This window comes from Lithobates pipiens, unplaced genomic scaffold (genome assembly GCF_037356315.1).
Source record: "Lithobates pipiens isolate NorthernLeopardFrog02 unplaced genomic scaffold, aLitPip1_a1.2 Scaffold_18, whole genome shotgun sequence".
NCBI lineage: Eukaryota > Metazoa > Chordata > Amphibia > Anura > Ranidae > Lithobates > Lithobates pipiens.
This window is the reverse complement of record NW_027507758.1, coordinates 634,930,704-634,952,474: the sequence shown is the minus strand read 5'-3', so window position 1 is coordinate 634,952,474 and position 21,771 is coordinate 634,930,704. Positions and strand designations below refer to the sequence as shown.

Here is a 21,771-nt window from a genome sequence, read left to right as displayed (position 1 = left end):
AGCAATGGAACGGTTTATAACAACTGGGAATAATAAAGAATTCACAATTAAAGGGTTTATTACCTGCAATACATCGTATGTTGTGTACGCTTTACAATGCCCATGTGGGTTGATATATATAGGCCGGACTAAAAGACTTTTAAGGATAAGAATAGCGGAACATGTGGCTAATATCAAATTGGGTTTTAAGGACCATAATGTGTCCCTACACTTTAAGATTTACCATAATCAAGATCCTTCTGGACTCAGATTTTGGGGGGTAGATCATATGAAACCCTCCTGGAGAGGGTCAAATTTGGTACGAGAGTTATCCAAACGCGAAACGGAATGGATATATTTGGTTGACACTTTAACATCAAAGGGGTTAAATGTGGACCTAGATATTAATTGTTTTATTAGTGATTATTAAATTTTGGATTGGGCCCCTGCCTCGTAATGTTTAAATATTTTAAATCTAATTTTTTAAGTATTAATTTTTGAGCAATATCTAGTTGGGTGGTTAGGTATGATTTATAGTGAATGGATTAATGAAGACATCCATGGTATGGAAGTTTTACGTTTGCACCGTTACATAACCTCTATGAAGGGTCTATACTTACCTATACCAACTTCTACATATAATTGTCATATGCACATAGAAGTTTACGGACTCCGGTGGGTGTCTGGTAACCACAAGTATCCTATGGCTGATACACTATGTATTATTCATTTTTGATATGAGCTGATGAGTATGACTATTTTGGCTATTATAGAATGATCATTTTCAAATAGGTGTGAACTTACAATATTTATAGTATTTTTAATATTCGTAATATTTTAAATATTTTTAGTGTCTACGTTCCTTTTTCGCCTGCGATTTTTTTCTGTGTTAAAGTAGTCCAATTAGTAAGAAGCCCCTAAAATATATCCCACCTGGAATGGCACCTCATAGAGAGAATAAAATCCCTGGGGGTGGTGGTTCCATATAATTTAACTATTATTCCAGGTTCACTGAGACGCACATCTCAGGGTGATATGGGATGCAGGTTGTGTACGCATTAATGTTGTGTATATATATATATATGTATTTTGGTGGATGCACAAAACATATATACTGGCCTTGTTTAAATAGGGTCTTTCTTTTAGAGAGATAGCTTGTAGACTTTTAATGTGTATATAAGTCCCTGTTTGTGTATTATACACACATACAGGGATTATGTGATGATTCTGGATTTGCTTACCATCTTCCTCTGTTATCTTTACTTGAGGTTATTTCTGCAGTTATGTATGGATTGAGGTTAATTTTAATTTTAATTTAAATTTTGTAGTTTACATTTTTGTCTTTCATGTGCTGCTTGTGGCATAATGTCCGCTATGTTTGTGTGATTATTAGGTCGCTATGAATTCGGCGATCATTTGTGCTTATATGTACATCTCCTCCCTGCATTGTCGGTCAGGCTGATTGTGTCCGGTTTCCATGACGGTGTGCAGCCGTGTCGTGTGGGCCGGACATTGTCTTGCTTTATGATTGGCTGACGGGGTGTGGGATTGTTGTGTATATATATTGGCCGCTGGCGTCGTGTAGCCACGCCCACGGTTGAAGTCGGAAGTGACGAAACGCGTCAAGGCGTGGCCTACACGACGAAGTGAGGTGTGCGCTCCACCGCTGACCACAGACCAGGAAGTTATACACAGTGTACACAGCGGAACACTGGCGAATGGCTCTGAGATCTGCAAACTCGGTGAAGTACACGGTTTTGAAATGCTGGCGTTGTTTTAGATAATGTACGCATATATTTGAGTGGGTGATTTTATTGTTTTGTGTGAACCTTTTTAAAAATAAAACAGTATTATGCAATGTGCACACTTTGTTTTATTTTTATGATAAACTTGGAGGACTGCTTGGGACTGCAACGCTAAGGTGATATATAGGAATTTTACTATACCCAATGAAGTGACTACTCCTTAAGGCTGGCTTTATCAGCAGTGTCTGGTGAGTTTAACCCCCGAGGGGGTACACATCGCATGTGGTGAAGCACTCCCAGTTTATGGTGGAAGAAAGGTTGACAGCACTTTGATCACCTAGCAACGCTGATTAGATCACTATAGACACCTTATCTGCACACTAAGAACTTTCTAGTGATTTTTCGTACATTATTGCTTCTGTAAAGGACTCTCTTTAAAGCGCTGTTTTAATACTGATATTCTCAGATATATACTGAATTGTTTGTACTACTTTTTATATATATATATATATATATATATATATATATATATATATTTATTTATTAATAAAAATGCCATAAAACTATCCCCTATTTTGTAAACGCTATAACTTTTGCGGAAACCGATCGATAATCGCTTATTGCGATATTTTTAACCAAAAATATATAGAAGAATACATATCAGCCTAAACTGAGGAAAAATACATTTTTTATACATATTTGGGGAATATTTATTACAGCAAAAAGTAAAAAATAATGCCTTTTTTCTTAAAAATTGTCACTCTTTTTTTGTTTATAGCACAAAAAGTAAAAACAGCAGAGGTGATCAAATACCACTAAAAAAAATCTCTATTTGTGGGAAAAGAAGGATGTCAATTTTGTTTGGGAGCCATGTCGCACGACCGCGCAATTGTCAGTTAAAGTGACGCAGTGCCGAATCGCAAAAAGCGGTCTGGTCTTTGGCCAGCAAAATGGCCCGGGGCTTATGTGGTTAAATACTATACTGCATGGCAAGAGTGGCTTGATGTTTGATAAAGGCCAAGTAGTAATACATGTTGTTTGACTGCTATAGACAGAAAGATTATAATTTCAGTTTCAGTACTATAGTAAAATAAATAATACTACTAGTTGGATTGTTTCTGTCAGTTTAAGTAAGGCAAAAGGCAATGCTCACCGGCGAATAGTAGTAATGGTAGCCATCCAGGAGGGACAATGCCCACTCTTGTACTTGAGTATGCAGCCCTCTATGAAGCCGTCTCTCGGGTCCCAGCAGCGTCTCTCGGGTCCCAGCAGCGTCTCTCAAGCACGAGGAGTGTCCGCGAGGAAGGTGCCAGCATCTCAGCAGGGAACGTGCTTACGAGTGCAGCGTCTTAACCGCGAGGAACGTGCCCCCGCCACCCTCACAACGAGTGATTCACCCGCTGATTTTCCCACCACTACTGTGCATGTGCGATTTTCGGCAAGAATTCTCTTTTTGGAAAAATGCCGAAAAGGCCATTTTCGGCTAATATGTTTCGATGGCCGAAATTTCGGTGCATCCCAAGAAACATTGCGTGTTTTTTTTTTTCTTGTTCTTGCCAAGTGGGGTTATTTGCTATGTTCTGCTGAATTATTCCCAGAATGGTTGCGATTTTGTCAATGAAAAAAAATCTGATAACTCATTGAAAAATTCTTGTGTTTCGTTTGCTGGAGATTCTAAACAGGTGGGGTTCAAAGTCTGGGCGACTAGTTTGAAGAGTGCTCGAGGGTGGTTTATGGCTTAAGAGATGGCTTTGGAGAAATGTTCTTTTTTTTTTTCTATGAAGGTGGCTTTGCGTTCTTGTGGTGAGTGATTTGTAATTTGTGTGGTTTTCCATTGTGGATCCTTCTCCAAGCTCCTTCAGCTCTTCTGCATTCTTGATTCAGTGATGTAAGAGAGTCATTGAACCAGACAGAATTGTTTTTGCGGGTGGGTGCTCTGCGTATTGGTGCGACTATATCTGCTGTCTGTAATAATGCTGTGTTAAGGGAGTAGTTTTGGGTAACACCACTATTTTGTTGGATAGTGTAGTTTTGAAGAGTTGTGAGTATAGTTTCTTCTGTGATCTTGTCCAGTGTATTGTTGTTGAGTGTGGTGGTATTTGGTAAGTGATGTTTATTTTGAATTTGATCACGTGGTGGTCAGTCCAAGGCAGTGGCATGTTATCAAGTGTATTAATATCCATGTTTTGTTTGAAGATGAGGTTGAGGGTATGGCCCGAAGCATGCATGGGAGCATTTATCAGTTGCTGCAGGCCAAGTGCTTCTAGTTGGTTGATGCAAGCTATAGTGATGGAGTCCTGGGAGGAATTTGCCCAGAGACTAAAGTCCCCGAGTAGCAGGAGATTTTTGGTTTTCAAGGTGTATGTGGAGATGAATTTGCTAAAAGGTGCAAGGAAGTGTGTCTTTGGTCCTGGTGGTCTGTAGCACAGTAGTATGTGAAAGGTGTCCTGGGGTGTTGTTTGACATTGAAGTGTGAGTGTTTCCATGACTGGCAGTGAGCTCTATAAAGTTGGCTTTGTGAACGTGAGGTGAGATTTGTAGATCACTACTAGGCCACCTCCTCTTTGACCGACTGGTGTGGAGGTGATTGGGGACACAGTAACTGATGTGGAGGTGATCGGGGGGGGACACAGTAACTGATGTGGAGGTGATCAGGGGGGGGGGGGCAACAGTACCTGATGTGGAGGTGATCGGGGGTGGGGGACACAGTAACTGGTGTGGAGGTGATCGGGGGGGGCACAATAACTGGTGTGGAGGTGATCGGGGTGGGGGCACAATAAATGGTGTGGAGGTGATCGGGGGGGGGCACAATAAATGGTGTGGAGGTGATCGGGGGGGGGGACAATAACTGGTGTGGAGGTGATCGGGGGGACACAATAACTGGTGTGGAGGTGATCGGGGGGGACACAATTACTGATGTGGAGGTGATCGGGGGACACAATAACTGGTGTGGAGGTGATCGGGGGGACACAATAACTGGTGTGGAGGTGATGGGGGGGGGGACACAATAACTGGTGTGGAGGTGATCGGGGGGGACACAATTACTGGTGTGGAGGTGATCGGGGGACACAATAACTGGTGTGGAGGTGATCGGGGGGACACAATAACTGGTGTGGAGGTGATCGGGGGGGACACAATTACTGGTGTGGAGGTGATCGGGGGGGACACAATAACTGGTGTGGAGGTGATCGGGGGGGACACAATAACTGGTGTGGAGGTGATCTGGGGGGACACAATAACTGGTGTGGAGGTGATCGGGGGGGACACAATAACTGGTGTGGAGGTGATCAGGGGACACAGTAACTGGTGTGGAGGTGATCGGGGGACACAATAACTGGTGTGGAGGTGATCGGGGGACACAATAACTGGTGTGGAGGTGATCGGGGGACACAATAACTGGTGTGGAGGTGATAGGGGGACACAGTAACTGGTGTGAAGGTTATCGGGGGGACACAATAACTGTGTGGAGGTGATCGGGGGACACAGTAACTGGTGTGAAGGTGATCGGGGGACACAATAACTGGTGTGGATGTGATCGGGGGACACAATAACTGTGTGGAGGTGATCGGGGGACACAATAACTGGTGTGGAGGTGATCGGGGGGACACAATAACTGGTGTGGAGGTGATCGGGGGACACAATAACTGGTGTGGAGGTGATCGGGGGACACAATAACTGGTGTGGAGGTGATCGGGGGGACACAATAACTGGTGTGGAGGTGATCGGGGGGACACAATAACTGGTGTGGAGGTGATCGGGGGGACACAATAACTGGTGTGGAGGTGATCGGGGGACACAATAACTGTGTGGAGGTGATCGGGGGACACAATAACTGTGTGGAGGTGATCGGGGACACAATAACTGGTGTGGAGGTGATCGGGGGGACACAATAACTGGTGTGGAGGTGATCGGGGGACACAATAACTGTGTGGAGGTGATCGGGGGACACAGTAACTGGTGTGAAGGTGATCGGGGGACACAATAACTCGTGTGGAGGTATTCTGGCCCCATAAATGGCTAAATGTTCTGACCCTGAAGGGGTTAATCTACAAATCATAAATATTCGGGCAGAGCTTGCACTATGGACAAAATGTCTGAATCCACAACACGATCGTTCCAATAAAACTTTCTGATAACAAAGTGTCAGACAACTCCTGGGGTAACCTGGCAGCACTTACTCAGAAATACCCCGGCTGGTAGGATGACTGGGTGTGCTGGGCTCTGTAGTTCTATCGTACAATTGTATTCAGCTGATAAATCCATTAACAAATCGTCTTTTTGATAAAATTGCCCCTCCCCCACTCCGGGTTCACCATCCCATCCCCCCAAAACCCCGTCCCTTTCAGACCCCTATTGTGAGACTCATCATAGTGTCTCTGGAGGGATCGCTGATCATTCCTGTGTAAAATCTTACAGAAATCTTCCCTAATCCCGACCTTTATTATCATTTCATTCCCCCCACATACAATGTCTGCAACCGACATTTACTGACATCAATAACTCCCCTCGTGGTACAGACCAGAAATCCCCTCATTGTAATATACAGGGATATTCTACATTTCCACACTATATATGTGTGTGTCATCATCTGCTGGAGATAAAAGACATCACAGTGACTATGGAGGAAGAGGACGGACATGACGGGGGGTTACTGGGTGTAAATAGAAAATAAGATCTTATTACCTCCTCTGCTGCCCCTTCCAGCAACGTCTTCTCTCTACTTCCTATGGAACGGCCCGTCTGTATCTGACATCACTTCCTGTCTTCCATAGAGACTTCCTGTCTGGGTAGAGGTGAGATCACCACCTTGTGTAGTTCAGAGGAACTGCAGAATTGTCTGTTTAGTGTGAACCCGGCCTTGTGCTGTGTGTGTGTGTATGTACTGTATATCCTTATAGATGTGTCATCTCCACTCCCACCAAGGGGGATAGAAATATATTACTGCTCGGGGGGGGAAACATTTTGGCCCCTTTGATTTTGCAGTAAAATTGATGTCAGATTTAGTCATGTAGAACATCTGTTATATGGATACAAAGAGCCCCAGCCGAGAGTAAAGGGTGGAAATGGCTCCTGATCCCCAGATTTGGGCAATTATGTCCCCAATATAAATAGAATAAAACCCGCGCTATGTGTAACAACTCAAATACCTACAGAAATAACTTATACCGGACTGCTGCTGTAACAAAGGTAAGTGTTCCCTTTATCAACTAGAAGAGCATTATGTGTCACAGCGCTGTCCTATTGTGTGTGCACATAAATCATCACAAATACACTACAATATGTAGAGACATTCATATATAAAGTGCTAGGGGCTCAAATAATATTCTCTGCAGATCTACTGCTTCCACTTTACACCTACTTCACTGATCTTATGGTGTTCATCAATAAATGAAGTAAACTGATCCATGTGCAAATTCATATACAACACAAACGTGCTTTGTGCTCAAGATGCTGTTCCCTACAGATCCACTGCTTCCACTTTGCACCTACTTCTTTAATCTTATCATATTTGCTGCTATATTTAAAAAAAAAGCTATAAACCTGTGCAAATTCATGTAATCATACAATATTTTGTGCTGAATATAGTGTTCTCTGCAAGTCCACTGTTTCCACTTTGCATCTACTTCAATGAATTAATTTTGCTAAAAATAAATCCACCAATCAATGAAAAGTTGATAAGGCGTAAAGTTCTCGGTGCTCCAAACTGTGGCAGCTGTAGTGTAGCCACGCCTTCTTCCTCCTCTTACACACGTGATGGTGAGGGCGCCCACTTAGTGGTGCTTCCCCACTCACCAGAGCAATATGACTCCCAGCTTTTCATCTACCAGAGTCACCAACATCCTTCACACTCTCCTCACCTCCGATGGCAAAGGAACCGGATCCTCCTCGCTCACTCCTGCAAGACTGCTTTGCTTTCTGTCATCTCCCTCCTAGACTCCTCCCCCTCCGACCGCTGTTCCTGCAGGAGCTCCGCCTCTTCATACACGCTCAGAGCTCCGCCTCTTCATACACAGAGCTCTGCCTCTTCAAACGCACTCAGAGCTCCGCCTCTTCATACGCGCTCAGGGCTCCGCCTCTTCATACAAACTCAGAGCTCCTCTGCTTCATACACACTCAGAGCTCCGCCCCTTCATACAAACTCAGAGCCCTGCGTCTTCATACACACTCAGAGCTCCGCCTCTTCATACGTACTCAGATCTCCGCCTCTTCACACGCACTCAGAGCTCCGCCTCTTCATACGCACTCAGGGTTCCGCCCCTTCATACGTACTCAGAGCTCCGCCTCTTCAGATAACATGGTTTGACTGGTTGTTGGCGCTTTGTTGTTTCTTTTATTCTTTTTCAGGTATCGGTCGCAGGTCGTCACGATAGCAGAGTGGTTTCAGAGGATTGGGGCGGTGGTTCTGGTGGTTTCTGACGGTAGACGTTTAATCAGAAGTGATCTGAAGGTGTGGGGGGCTCATCGAATGATCGGCCCCTCTGGTGTATTCCAGAACGGTGGATGGAATACTGTTATGTTCACTGCCAGAAGTTGTCTCCGACCGGTCACAGGTGGAGGCCTGGGGAAAGTTATACATGTGTACCGCAGTGCTTTTTGGTGTTTTTGGTATAAGTGTGGGTCACCGTCAGAGATCACCAGACTGGGCAGGTTATGTTGTTTATATTACAGGTTGTTTATATATATTTATTGATATATATATTTTGTTGGAGTGAGTTTAAAGAGGAAGTAAACCCTTCCAAACAACTTGGACCTATAGGTAAGCCTAGATTAAGGCTTACCTGTAGGTCCAAGCAATATCTCCTAAACCTATATGGTTTAGGAGATATTTGCCCGAAAATGGGCACCGCTGTCTACGGCGCATGCGCCGTAGACAGCGGCGCGCAGGCGCACTAAATGCGGCAAATCCAAGAATGGATTTGCCTAATTTGTCAACTCCCGTGCGCATGCGCGGGAGTGACGTCATCGCGGCTTCGCCGTATGGCAGCGGCGGAGCTGCGAGACGCGACTCCCGTGCGCATGCGCAGGAGTGACGTCATCGCGGTTGCGCCGCTGTGATTCGTCGGAGCTGCGAGACACCACAAGCAACATGGATGCGGCGGACTACAGGGGACAGCGGTGACTTCGCTGGCTCCTGTGTCAGGTAAGTGACACATAATGAGCTACTATTCGATGCATAGTAGTCCATTATGCTTTACCTTTGCAGGGAAAAAAAGAGGAAGTAAACCCATCAGGGTTTACTTCCTCTTTAAGTTGTGTTAATAAAGGCTGTTGTGGCCAGTTTACTCCAAACAATAAAAGGTGTGGTCTCATCTTTAAGGGGGAAGGGCAATGTATTGATGATAGGGGTACAAGAGGGGAGAACATTCAGGCTACACTGGTCAGGACCCCGCCACTTCCGGGTGTATTGCGAGGAACCCCCGCACCAATTCTACTGGACACAACAGGGGCGAACCTGACAGCGAGAAAACCTGCACCGTCCTACCCCTGCCACGCTTGTCTGTTTCCGATCTGCCCACCAATATGGACAACTTATCTACACCACAGCTGACCTCTGCCACCCCTATGCCCCCATTCAACTTCTTAGAGGGATAACTAACTCACTAATCCGAAAAGGCCCCAAAGAATGCCAGGGTGAATGCCGCTTTAAACAACACCACCTCATACTGTGATGAGCACATAATACCTAACTGGGCCACTATCCTTCCCAATAGCTCAAACAAAACAGGGCTCCTGGAGTCCCTGCACAGGTTAGAACAACGATAACCCTTCAATGCTTGTTGCACCCAAAAATCCTTAGTGAAATCTGGGCAGCCCTGAAATTTAAACCAAAATGCTAGCCCATTAACTTCTTCTCTAACCCAGACACACCAGCTTCCAAATTACGCAAAACAAAGTACTGAACAAGCAACCTGAAATCCTGCCCTTCCTTCCCATCCATGACAAGCTGCACCAGGGACAACCATTCGCAACATACCCTGTTATATGCTGACCATGTCGCAGCGCTCACCGACTGTCTGATCCATCTGGATACTCGTCCAAGGCAATTTTCCACAGCCACTTGGGACAAGAGACCCCACACTGCTCCGCCTCCGGTAGCAACTCCCGGAATCTGTCCCACTGAAAGCGAGACAAAGCATCAGCAATGACGGTTTCCACTCCCGGGAGGTGGACAACATAAATAAATACATTCAGCTGCAGACAGCGCACTCCACTTACCTTGAAAAAAGGCTCCAAAACCCGCCGAGCCAGCCGCATCTGCGTAAAGTTTCAAATCGAAGTTGCTAACAGGCCGTGACATCCACAGCGCCCTGCCATTGAAATTAGCCAGGAACGCGTGCCACACCATGAGATCCTCCCTATGTGCCCGCACCAAGTGCACATAGTGAGCGGGGGACGTAATCCCCGCCTTACTTGCCAACAGCCATCTGCAAAATACCCTCCCCATCAGTAGAATGCAACACGCATAGTTCAACTTACCCAACAATGACTGCAGAGTCTGAAGTTGCACCTTGCGTAATTCCATGATTCCCCCCGAATCTCAGCTTTCTTTCATTTTGTTTATTCTACTTTACTCCGCGTTTCTCTTCTTGTTTAGAATGCAGCAGCTTTGTGATAAAGTTCTGTTTTGTGAGTTAAGGGCCTTTTCTGATATGTGAGAATTTTGAGACTTAACTATATGGCTGCCATAAATGATATTCCTACCCCGGAGGGGATGACAATGGGGGGGGATTGGAGCACCAACTGGGAAACGTTCAGAGCTGAGTTTGAGGATTATTCCCTGGTTACAGGGTTGTATGAGAAACCCACAGCACTGCAGACAGCAATTCTGAGAAGAGTCATGGCCAGAGATTACAGACATGTGTATAGGTACAATCTGATCATCACAGCAGAGAATACAGACGTGTGTATAGGTACAATCTGATCATCACAGCAGAGAATACAGACGTGTGTATAGGGACAATCTGATCATCACAGCAGAGAATACAGACATGTGTGTAGCACTAACCCCCGAAGGAGCTGCTGGTTTTATTCGGGCTTACCGTTACCTCTTCTGCTCGCCTCCTCATCCTAGGGAGGTCCCGTGGAAATTTGCTCAAATAAAGATATATCAGACACATGGTCCTTTTTGAAGATTTATTTAGGGGTAACACCAAAGAAAGACACAAGACACAGTCCTTCAATAGAGGTTTAGAGGATAAGGGGAGTTCAGGCACCTAGTAATTGCGGGTTAGAGGTATCAGTCAGATCCAGAGGACAAACAACTCCACAGACTGGATCCAGCAGTCACCGGATAGGCCCCTCTCACTTGACCTAGCAGCCGATGATATGCCAAACAAAGTCTCTGCCACAGACTTGGTAATTAAACTTAGTGGTTCTTGAGAGTAGATGCGCAACAAAGTCTCTGCCACAGACTTGTTAACCGAACTTAGAGATTCTTGAGAGTTTTTAGGAAGAACTACCATACAGTACCAGTTTCTTTCAGCCGACCCGGCGATACTGTAAGTATATTGATCCAGGATGCGTCCTCAAACTGAGTTTCCGGGCTCCTCTAGAGATACCAGCCTTCCGCTCGGTCCTCCACTGGAAAAGTCCCTCTCACTTGGATCCTCCAGCTTTCCTTGGCTGCAGGCCCCAAGACATTCCTGGACCTACACTCTGCGAAGCCTCGGGCCAGCCAGCCCCGAGGTGCAAGACCATGCGACACAGACCCCAGGCCAGGAGGGCCCTAGGGTTGGAATCATGGACCCCGGAAAACAAACCCAAGAAGATTGCGTCTGTATCTTAAATACCCTCTCCCAGAATACACAGACGGCAAACCACACCCACTGAACCATTTCGGAGCAAGAGGCGGTATTCAATACATCCAGCCTGCTGCTGTTCCACACCCACCGATGGTGACAGCGACACCTAGGGTCAGGTGGGAACCAGTTCAACCCAACTGGACTGGTATAGAAACGAGAACTTTTAGAGAAATTAGTCTGAGCCAAACTGCAGCTTCAGATAATTAAATTTGAAAACAAAAATAGTGTCTGCTCATCAGGGCGCTACATGTGTATAGGGACAATCTGATCATCACAGGAGAGAATGCAGACATGTGTATAGGTACAATCTAAACCTCACATCAGAGCAGCCAGAGAATGTTACAGCCATATTAGATGACCTAGAAGCTTATTTCAAACCTACTAAAAATGTCATTGATGAAAGATATGTGTTTGGATGCTGCAAACAAGAAGAATTTATTGATAACTTTGTTACACGCCTGACAGAAAAGGCAGCAACTTCAGAATATGGTACTCTATGAAAAATTCATAAATAAACACCTTTCAAGAATCTGGTACTCTAAGCCCTTGTACACACGGTCAGAAATTCCGACAGAAAATGTCCGATCGGACCGTGTTGTCGGATAATCCGATCGTATGTGGGCTCCATCTGACTTTTTCCATCAGAATGTCCGACCAACCAATGTTTGAGAGCTGGATATAAAATTTTCCGACAACATGATCCGATCGGACTTTGTCCGATCCGTTTGTAGAGAATTCCGATCAGACAAAGTGCCACGCATGCTCAGATCAAATTAGACCAAAGCTATTGGCTACTAGCCTGAACGTAGTCCCGTCGTAACAAACGAACGTCATCAAGATCCGAACGATTGGATTTTCCGACAACTTTGTCCGACTGTGTGTATGCAACACCAGTTTCGGACAAGATCCGTCGGAAAAAATCCAATGGATTTTGTGGTCGGAATGTCCGACCGTTTGTAAAAGGGCTAAAAGATATATTAATAAGGAACAAAATTGTTCTTGGTATGAGGTGTGAGAGCACACACAGGGGTCTTCTAATGCCGCGTACACATGACCGGACTTTCCGGCAGACTAGGTCCGGCTGTCTTCCCGACAGACTTTTAGCGGAGTTCCGACGTACTTTCTGAATGAATGGACTTGGCCACACACAATCACACCAAAGTCCGACGGATTCGAACGTGATGACGTACGACCAGGCTAGAATAAGGAAGTTCATAGCCAGTAGCCAATAGCTGCTCTAGTGTCAGTTTTCGTCCGGACCAGCATACAGACAAGCGGATTTCTCCATAGGAACTGGGTCCGGAGGAAAAATTTTAAACATGTTCTATTTCTAAAGTCCGTCAGATTTTTGGACAGCAAAGGTCTGATGGAGCCCTCACACGATTGAATTGTCCGACGGATTCGTTCCGTCAGACCTTTGCTGTCAAATAGTCCGGTCGCGTGTACGCGGCATAAGAGAGCACGACTTTACCTTGACTACTTCCCACCCTTAATATAGTAAAATGACAGTGGGCTGAATGTACTCTGTTCTAGGACGTCATATGGCGGTGCCCTAGAACTGCTGCTCTCGTGCGCCCATGGGGGCGCAAAGCTCGGCGATCATGGTCAGGCCGTATTCCTAGGACACAGCGTGACCCCAATCTCGGTAAAGAGCCAGTGATGCAGCTGTTTACTCATGTGATCAGCTGTGTCCAATCACAGCCGATCACATGTAAACAAGGAAGTGAAATTTATCGGCTCTCCTCGGCTCACAATGACAGAGTGTGTGGTGAGGAGAGCCAATCAGCGGCATCTCCTCGCAGGGAAGACCAGTACAGGTGTAGCAAGGTCTCTGGATTTGTCCAGTCTAATGAGATCTTTCCAGGCCAAAGATAGCTGACATCCTTCTGTATGTGGTGGGTTGTGAGGCATAGTGGGTGCAAGGTGCATAAAGTTATTGGGCGCCGGACACTTCTGTAAAAGAGGTTTTATTTCTCTTAACAGTCCTTTTTATATGTTGAGGGGAAAGTGGGTTAGGGCCAGTACACCCTTAAGGATTCGATTCAATTGGCAGACTCTGAGGCCGCGTACACACGCGGGGACTGTTCGCTCAACTTTGTTCGTCAAACAGTTTCAGCGGACAGTCCGCTCAAAATTAGCATGGACGGACATGGCCACACACGACGAACGAACAGTTTGCTGAAACCGTGCGCGATGACGTGAACGGCACGTACGACGGGACTAGAAAACGACGTCCTATACACTGCAATGCAACCTTCGGCGTATAAATTCTTTCTGAGCATGCGCGGAACTTTGTTTGACGAACAAGCCTACACACGAGGGGACTGTTCGCTGAAACAAGGTTTCAGCGGACAGATTTTCAGAAATTCCGAAAAACCTTGTTCAGCAGACTGTTCGCTGAAACTGTCCGCTGAAAGCCCACACACGAGCGGACTGTCCGCTGAAACACTGTTCAGCGGACAAAGTTGAGCGAACAGTCCCCGCGTGTGTACGCGGCCTAAGACTTCAATAGGAGGACAGCTGTGTATGGAAAGGCTCCAGGAAGGTGCCACATCTGCAAATGCAGGAATGCTGTCTCCTATGGCAACAGTCTTTAATAGTTCTTAACTCAAACATAACAGTTCCGTCAACTTCACTACAACTGCCTCTTGTAGTTCTTCAACTCTGAGCTCCCAGTCTCTCACTAGACCCTCTGATTCACTAACTTTGAATCCCTTGAGCTCCTCCAAGGTTTGTGGTGGTATCTTCCTCAAGCGTCACCCCCGCTTCCTTGCTGGGTCCCTAGCTTGGCACTCCAGATACTCCTCTAAGTAGGCCCCTACTGGCCTACTTGGTCCCTGGCTTGAGACACAAGGCTGCTCTGCAAGTGTCACCTCTGCTGGTTGGGTCCCTGACATGATCACCGCCTGAAGTTTCCCAATTCTCCACCGTGCCTGTTCGGTGAGAATGCTGCTCATGTACTTTCTTCAGTTACTCACTGTGGTCCGTGGCAATACGGTGGTTGGGCCCTTTGTGGCGACAGCTTCCCTTCTACCTCTGACCACTGACAGGTTCTCTGGCCGACAGAACCGTCACTTCTGGTTGGACTGCAAGCCGCAATCCCATCCCTGTGCTGGTTCTTGCTTCTGGATAGGCCCTCACACAGCCTAGCAGCCAGACACCCCTGAGATAGGCCCAATCTCTGGTCTTGCAGCCCGGGGCATATGACACACATCCACCCAGACAGCCATCTAGGTGGCACAGAACACTGATCACCTGACTCCACCCAAATATAAATGCTCTCCCAGCAGGCCATGGGACTCAAAAAAAAAACCCTGGCCATTGGCTGAGATACCCCATATACCCATAACCTGATCTTGAGTTGTCCTTCTCATATCTAGTACCACCAAGCGCCCGGCCGCCTACTGATAGAAGAGAAAAGTACAAGAAGGCCAAACTTAGGGAAAAATCAATGGATCTCTAGCAATTGACCAGAGTAACTACTCCTGGCAAGTAAATTTGTGAGGAACATCCCTTACTAAAACCCAGGGTGCTACACAGGTAATCGGGGCACTGATCATCAGTGCCCCGATTACAGTACAGCCCCAGTAGTGCCCATCAGTGACACCAATCAGTGCCCATCAGTGATGGCAGTCAGTGCTGCCTTTCAGTGCCTGCTCATCAGTGTCGCCCATCAGTACCGCCTATCCATGCTACCTATCATTGCCCACCAGTGCCACCTATTATTGCTTATCAGTGCGCATATCAGTGCAGCATATTAGTGCCTCCTCATCAGTGCCGCTTCATCAGTGCTCCCTCATCAGTGCCCATTAGTACCACCTATCAGTGCGGCCTATCAGTGCCCATCAGTTCAGCTCCATCAGCGCACATCAGTGAAGGAAAAAAATACTTATTTTTGTTTTTTTAGCAAAAAATGTAAATCTTAACAGTGATTAAATAGCACCAAAAGAAAGCTCTACTTTAAAAAAAATTATACAAAATTTAGTTTGGGTAGTGTTACATCACCGCACAATTTTCATTCAAAGTGTGAGAGTGCTGAAAGCTGAAAATTGTCCTGGGCGGGAAGGGGGTGTAAGTGCCCTGTACTGAAGGGGTTAAACACAGCCACTGAAATGTGCCGTACAGCAGAGCTCACTGACAGACGCCTAAAAGTTCTGGAACAGGACAGACAGCAGACCGACAGCATAAACATTGCAATGCAGCAACACCACATGGGCAAACAGCAGCAACAATGCCGCCCATCCAGAACAAATGCTGCCAACCCTACAGCATGCAAATATTGTGGGACTGTGCATCAAAGAACTAAGGAGCAGTGCCCAGCTTATGGGAAGTCTTGTAGGTCTTGTGGAAGAGCAAATTGCCTTTTGGAGATTCAGTTGCACCAGAGGGGTATCAACACAAACAACGTGAACTATTGGCTGGACTCAATGGTATTGAACCAACTGCTGATGACATACTTGTGGTAGGCTATGGGGATACGGATGGAGAAGCAGAGCAAGATCATGATGGCAAACTGCTGAAATTGATGAATCATTGTAGGCAGGTGAAACTAAGTCTTGGCATGAAAAAAATGCAATTCAAGGTCAATGAGGTCAACGTCCATGCACATACTATATACTATCTTTGGGGGGGTTTGAAGGCTGACCCAGAAAAAAATAAGGGCTAAACTTGATCTGCCACAGCCATCTAACGTGAAATCTCTGCAGCACTTCATAGGATTTTTTTTACCTATTTAGCAAAATTCCTACCACATCTCTCAGATGTCTGTGAGCCATTGAGAAGGCTTCTGGACAAGGATGTGGTTTGGCATTGGCTTCCTAAGCAAGATAATGCAGTGCAGTAAATCAAACGTTTGGTCACAGATACACCTGTACCTAAAGTGGTGTTGCCACCAAAAAAAAAAAAAAAAAAAAAGCTTAAAATTCATAAAAACCCCCCGTGGTCTGCCTTCTTCAATGCCCGGGCTGATGACATCACTTCCCCTCACGCCGCACATTCATCTGGGATCTGTCACGTGTCCCAGATGACTGTGTGGCGTATCACAGTGCCTGGCGCCGCTCACGCATACACAGTGGATGCCTACAGTACGAATGTCGGCACTGCAAGCGGAGCGGGGGAACAGGGCGGGGGGGGGGCTTCGTTCTCCCGTTTCGCTGGACCCTGGGACAGGTAAGTGTCCGATTATTAAAAGTCAGTAGCTGCAGTATTTGCAGCTGCTGGCTTTTAATTTTTTTTTTTTTTTTTTAGGGGGCACCCCACTGTAAGTACTATGATGTTACAGAACCTGTAACTGTTCAAAATGATGCAAGAAAAAGTGGACTCGGGTGTCGCCTATTGTAAGCTGGCCATCTGATCTCATTTGCTTCAAGGGCACTGACCCTTACTGAGCAAAACTACACACAAATTGAAAAGGAATGTCTGAGTATTGTGTTTGCCCTCCAGCGCTTTCATCACTACCTCTATGGTCGTGAAGAGATCCCGGCAGAAACTGACCATAAGCCTCTGATATCTATTTTCAAGAAACCACTTTTGTGTGCACCCAAACACCTACAGAACACGTTGCTAACAATACAAAACTATTGCCTGAATGTTGTCTATAAACCTGGACCTGAAATGTACATTAATGATGCTCTTAGCAGAGCTACAGCAGCAGGTGAATAGAGATGGACGAACTTCCGATGGGACGTTTCCGAACGTGAACTGCAAACGCGGCCGAAAGTTCGCAAACCGCAAAGTTTGCAGCGGGCCCCATTGACTTCAATGGCAGGTGAATTTTAAAAGCCCACAGGTCATATTTCCAGCCACAAAATAATTATTAGCTGTGCACACATAGTCCCACCACATGGCCACTGACATAACACATGTGTGAAGTGAATCTGGGATCGACAACTACAAGCATTTTTTTTATATGTGAAATTCTGACAATTCAGGACTCAGGAGCGCAAGAAGGCAAGGGAGGAAAGGAAAGGTCAGGGTAGGCTATGAAGAGAGTGCAGGAGATGATCACCAGCACCGAGATATAGAGCACTGACACCAGCACCGTGATATAGAGCACTGACACCAGCACCATGATAGAGTGCACTGACACCAGCACCGTGATATAGAGCACTGATACCAGCACTGTGATATAGAGCACTGACACCAGCACCGTGATATAGAGCACTGACACCAGCACCGTGATAGAGTGCACTGACACCAGCACCGTGATACAGAGCACTGACACCAGCACTGTGATAGAGAGCACTGACACCAGCACCGAGATAGAGTGCACTGACACCAGCACCGTGATATAGAGCACTGACACCAGCACCGTGAGATAGAGAGCACTGACAGCAGCACTGATACCAGCAACTCGCTGCTGGGCCCCAAAAATATGACACCACTCAACCTCTTCAAACAGGAGGGTACGGGCATATAGTACAGTGTGCTTTTTTTGTACAAGGAAGTGAGCCAAATGTAGAAAAAAGGTCTGTGTGCTCGATTAAATAAATCGTTTATAGAGATATACATGGTCTACTGGTCACATGTGTTGAATTCCTCCGAGATCCATGCCTCATTCATTTTTAGAAATGTGATATAGTCAACACTGTCGTGAGCTAGGCGAGTGAGCTTATCGGTCACGATCCCCCCTGCTGCGCTGAACGTCCTTTTGGACAGGACACTGAACGAGGGGCAAGCCAACAGTTCCATTGCAAATTGGGCAAGCTCTGGCCAGAGGTCAAGCCTGCCCACCCAGTAGTCCAGGGGTTCATCACTCCTCAGAGCGTCCACATCGGCCGTTTACCCGATGTAGTCAGACACCTGTCAGTCTAGGTGTTCCCTGATGCTGGATCCGGATGACACCTGTCGACACCCGCAACTCCTTCTCTGGAATTGGGAATTGCTCCTCTGCCAGCGCATGCAAAAGCAGTATGCAGCATTTCTCAAAGCAAGGCCTGGAAGTGCTCCATTCTGATAGCCCTCTGTGACGGCGGTAACATTTCCACCATTTTGTGTTTGTAACGGGGTCTAAGTACATTGCCACCCAGTACTGGTCCTTGACCCTTATACTTTTTATACAGGGGTCCCTGTTGAAACACTGGAGCATGAAGGCAACCATTTGCACTAAACTGGAAGCGTTGTGGTGGCCTGGCTCCTGCTCATCATCCAGGATAATGTCGTCCTCCTCGTTCTACTTTCCCCATCCACGCACAACAACAGGGATCCCAGAAAGATTTAAAGCATGCTCTTCTTGCTCCTCCTCATCCGCCCCGGCACCATACTCCTCTGACTCCACTTCAGACTCCTGTTGTTGACTACTCAGATAGAGTAGCCCCCCTGGGAATTCATCCAGCATTGCGACTTCCTCATCTTCCTGCTCCTGCTCCTCCACAGCTTGATCAATGACACGACGCAATGCACGCTCCATAAAGAAGGCATAAGGTACCATATCACTGATGGCGCCATGGCTGCGACTGACCAGTTTGGTGATCTCATTAAATGGCCGCAGAAGTCTGCATGCGTAGCGCATGAGCAGCCACTGGCGCGGGAAAAAAAACCCAGCTCCCCAGAACCTGTTCTGCCGCAGAGTTCATACAGGTAGATGTTAACTGCACGTTTCTGCTGGAGCAGCCTATCAAGCATATAGGTTGAGTTACATTGCGTCGGGCAATCGCAAATAAGACGTCTGACCGGCAGATTGTGTCGCCGCTAAATGTCAGCAAGGCGAGCCATGTCCGTGTAAGATCTTCTGAAATGGGCCGAGATTTTCCTTGCCTGCCGCAATATGTCCTGGACCCCAGGGTATTGGACCACGAATCGCTGCACGACCAAGTTTAAGACGTGTGCCATGCATGGCACGTGCGTAATTTTGCCCTGTTTCAATGCGCTAAGCAGATTGGCACCGTTGTCACACACCACTTTCCAACTGTCAAATTGAGCGGTGTTAGCCACTGATCTGCCTGTGAACGCAAAGCTGAAAGGAGTGCCAGGCTAGTGTGGATTTTGGGTTCCAGGCACAACAGACGCAGCACGGCATGGCAACGTCTCACCTGGCATGTCGAATAGGTTCTGGGGAGCTTGGGCGGCGCAGCGGAAGAGACGCTAGCAGCGGAAAAGGAGGAGTCAGCCGAGGAAGAGAGGGAGGAGGATTGAGTAGGAGGGGGAGAAGAAGAGGCAGGCCTGCATGCAATCCGTGGCGGTAAAACCAAATCTACACGGGTGCCACGGGTTACATGCTTGACGGCCGTCAGAAGGTTCACCCAGTGGGCAGTAAAAGTGATATACCTTCCCTGCCCGTGTTTGTGGTCAGATGTATCTTGGCACCGACACTGTGTGCCAGAGATACATTCACTTGCCGCTGAACATGGCCATATAGCTCTGGGATGCCCTTCTGTGAGAAATACTTCCTTCCTGGAACCTTTTATTGTGGTGTTCCAATGGTCACAAATTTTCGAAAGGCCTCCGAGTGCACCAGTTTATATGGCAGTAGTTGGCGGGCTATGAGTTCTGACAAGCCAGCCGTCAACCGTTGGGCAAGAGGGTTATCTGGCGTCATCATTTTTTTACGCTCTAACATTTGGCCCATGGAAGCCTGTCTTTTTGCATAAAAATGTGAGGATGGCGTGATGGAAGGTGGAGGACAGTTGTGAGGAGAGAGGAGAAGGAGAAGTAGAAGACGAGGCTGGACGGTGAGAGCCTGGAGTGTGGCTTTGTGTGTTCCGTTGCTCCCACTCGGCTCGGTGATGGCAGCTCATGTGCCTTCTTAAGGCGGTCGTCCCTTACTTGAATGTTGGGCTTACCGTGACTTATGCGTTGACTGCAAAGATTGCAGATGGCAACACTATTGTCAGCAGCTGACATGTTAAAAAAAGCCCACACTGCGGAGCCATGTGCCGGCGTCCTGGGAGCGCCAGATGTGACCGTACATGGTAGATTGGCTCCTGATACATTCGCATTCTGCTTTGTTCCTCCTGTGCAATCTAAGTTCTTCCTGCTTCTCCTCCCTATCTGCTGGTCCATATCTCCCTCTGAACTCTCCTCCTCTTCCTCTCTTGTGGGCACCCACGTGACATCACTAGACATGTCATCATCGACGTCACCTTCCCCACCGCTACAATTAGAGATCTCAGAGTAGGCAGCAACAGTGGAGACCAACCTCCTCCTTGGGCTGATCTGGGTACTGTCGTCAGACTGCTGAGTGGCGGTTGTTGCTACCTCCTCTTCCTGATCCAATGCCAAGTGGCTGCGCATCGGAAATGTCTTGATATGGTTCGGAAAATAATTCCTGTGACTCAAGCGGAAGGTATATGGTGGTGTTGGTGGTAGTGTCTTTAGGGGTGCACATAGAAGAGAGTGAAGAAGAGGGTGCAGATCGAGAGGATGAGGAGGGTGCAGAAGAGTAAGGCTGAGTGAGCCACTCAACCAAGTCTGGTGCGTCCTTTGACATAATCGCACGCACCTTCTGCAATTTGCCACTTTGGCTCAAGTCTGTTGCTCCTGCCCTACCCCTACCACCCCTACGGAAGGGCCTGCCTCTTCCTCTGCCTGTCATTTTTAAATGACCCTGTGACAAAAGTCTCTAGAGAAGTGCAGTATGTATGCGGAAGAAGGTATATAACACCCCGCTTCAATCTGTTGTTTTTGGGGGCCACTGGTCTATCACACCAGTTATAATACTTTTTTTTATTGCGTTTGTCACTCTTTGTAGTATCGCTGCAGAACCGCTCAGCAGTCACAATGCTGCACAGTAGAAACGCACTATACTATGCTTTCTATATGTGCAAGTATTTTATACGTGTATTACACAACTATATACTGCACACCAAATAGTACACCTATACCAGTCCTTACAAGGACCTTTGTGGAACTAGTAGCTAGTGATTAGCAGACTTACCTCAGTCCCTACACTGATAAAGGACTGCTGCAGAATAGGGCAGCAATCTGCAGCAGTGCACCACAACCCTATATATTGTGGACCTATACCAGTCCTTACAAGGCACTTTGTGGAACTAGTAGCTAGTGATTAGCAGACTGTACCTCAGTCCCTACACTGATAAAGGACTGCTGCAGAATAGGGCAGCAGTAGTGCACCACAACCCTATATATTGTGAACCTATACCAGTCCTTATAAGGACCTTTGTGGAACTAGTAGCTAGTGATTAGCAGACTGTACCTCAGTCCCTACACTGATAAAGGACTGCTGCAGAATAGGGCAGCAATCTGCAGCAGTGCACCACAACCCTATATATTGTGGACCTATACCA

General features: G+C 46.8%; 2 protein-coding genes across 5 annotated transcripts in view; one reads left to right on the top strand and one right to left on the bottom strand.

Annotated features, from left to right (window-relative positions):
- The window catches only part of LOC143989634 (uncharacterized), a 566,499-nt gene that overhangs the window by 398,942 nt on the left and 145,786 nt on the right, over nucleotides 1-21,771 (top strand). The window lies entirely within an intron of this gene.
- The window catches only part of LOC143989575 (uncharacterized), a 97,867-nt gene that overhangs the window by 32,985 nt on the left and 43,111 nt on the right, over nucleotides 1-21,771 (bottom strand). For 3 of the 4 annotated variants that reach the window (XM_077489762.1, XM_077489763.1, XM_077489764.1), the window contains exon 1: nucleotides 6,408-6,469. The exons of the other annotated variant lie outside the window; for it this stretch is intronic. The gene's annotated coding sequence lies outside the window, so the exon portion shown is untranslated. Of the gene's footprint in view, nucleotides 1-6,407; nucleotides 6,470-21,771 lie in introns of those variants that run through there. 4 annotated transcript variants of the gene reach the window in all.